Source organism: Meleagris gallopavo, chromosome 21 (assembly GCF_000146605.3).
Source record: "Meleagris gallopavo isolate NT-WF06-2002-E0010 breed Aviagen turkey brand Nicholas breeding stock chromosome 21, Turkey_5.1, whole genome shotgun sequence".
In the NCBI taxonomy this organism is placed as follows: Eukaryota; Metazoa; Chordata; class Aves; order Galliformes; family Phasianidae; genus Meleagris; species Meleagris gallopavo.
Genome location: NC_015031.2, coordinates 951,447 through 953,418, shown reverse-complemented (window position 1 = coordinate 953,418; position 1,972 = coordinate 951,447).

Genomic DNA, 1,972 nt, shown 5'->3' with positions numbered 1-1,972 from the left:
AGACGATCTTCAATGCCCCAAGTCTGAGGAGTAATCTACATATAGGAAAGCATGAAGGATAGGACAGAAAGTAATTCTCCAAATCCCGTAATGTTGTTGTTGTAGAAACTAGTGGGATGATCTCTGAATGCCACATTCAGCTCATTGCGACTCAGAGAAGGATACAGCTGACACAGAAGACTTTGAGGCAGGTGATGAAAGCATTCAGAGACTTGAAGATGAAAGACTGAAAAGAGTGGGGCAAATAGATGAAGGGAGCTTAAAAAGAATCATTTGACACTGATTATTTACCCTTTCATGCAGGAGAAGAAAGGGATGTGGTTGAGACAATTTAACGAAAGAAATGGTATGTCAAAAAGAGATATTTTGACACAAGGCACAATAAACACGAAACTGGTAGAAAGTCTCATCAAGGGCAAAGCAGAAAAGAAAGACAGAAGCAAGTGCCTGGCTATGAGATAACCCCAGCTATGCAAGTTTAGATAGTACTTTATTTTTAGCCCATTTTAATGTAACTGGAGCTTATGCAATCTGTGTCTGGGTGCAGGAGGATACTCAGTGTCTGCAAACTCATAATTGAAATCACTTTTTGCAGACAGATTTTTTTCCTCTTAATGTCCCAATGGAGTATTCATGTGGGCAGAACTCTGCAGGGGCAACGCTTGAGAGCTGCTGCCTCAGCCAAATCGTACAGAAGAGCTGTAGGGCTGTGACTGTGGGGGACCAGAGTCCATGTGCCCTTGCAAAGCCAAAGCTGCTGAGAAGCAGCCCCAGGGCTTTGCTCCACCTGACTGCAGGGGTGAAGTTGGGACCCCAAGTGCAAGCTGTAAGATGCAAAGAACCGGATGTGGGGCAGTATAGGGGAAACTGTGGGGGCTACTTGGTGGTAGTGGGGTAGAGCAAAGCTTGACACTGTGGCAAGAAGCTGCCTGTGGGCTGGTGAGTCAGCTTCTGACTTGAGTGTTTTGCTGCACCTTGTGCTCAGAATCCTCCTATTTGTTGAGGAATGTATTTATATGAAGTAGGGTTCTTCTTTCTTCTATAAACACTTGTTCCTTGCACAAAGCATTTCATTCATTTCCCGTATTTATATATACTTCTATATTAAATGTATTTTCTTTGTTAAGGAGCAAGAGATACTTGAGTCTGGAGTCCCCAGGCCCCTGGCTGTGGAACTGAGGGCTTTCAGCTCAGAGCTGACTCAAGAAGAAGGGAGAATGGCCATGAGTTGGATTTAGGACCATGGAAAAACACCTGTTGTGGGTGCCTGCAGGGCATGGCACAAGATCCTTAGCATGAAGGTAGCATCCAAGGCTTCAAATCAAAAAGATATCAGCGGGAATTGGTTTAGGAATTTAGCTTTGCTGGATTTCTCTGTACAACAATGTATGAGAAGGTCAGCAATGTCTCACTGCAGGGTGAGGCCATTTGGCTGATCTGCATTTTCCTTTTCCTCCAGCCACAGGACCTCTTTGCATAATTTTTATCAATGACAAGTGTTGCTTCCCAGACGGATGTTGCATAATGCGTGGCTTTCTCTGCACTTGCACGGGATTGTGGTGTTGGCAGTTTCTTTCAGTTCTTCTTGCCTATAGTTTCCTTGCTCTGTGTTTCCTTCTGTCCCATACTGGGGCACAGTGAGGGCAGGAGAGCCACAGTGCACAGGGATCCATGAGTCTGGCAGCATCTCCCTGAAGATGTGCAGGGATATTCCTCTGCCTTGACCTGTGGCCATTAATACATCCTACTTTCACCAACCAGTGGGCATTTTCCTCTGGGCAAACAGCACAGGGCTGGGGAAGGTTTCCTAAAGCCAATCATACACGAAGGCAATCATCTCCTCTTTCCAGCGATCTGGCTGGGCACCTATGTGCCCATCTGCTGCTACAACACTTAATTGTGCTGAGTATTTGACCATAACTTTTTTGGTTTGCCTTCACATTAACAAAAGGCACTTCAGCTACTTTTTTTT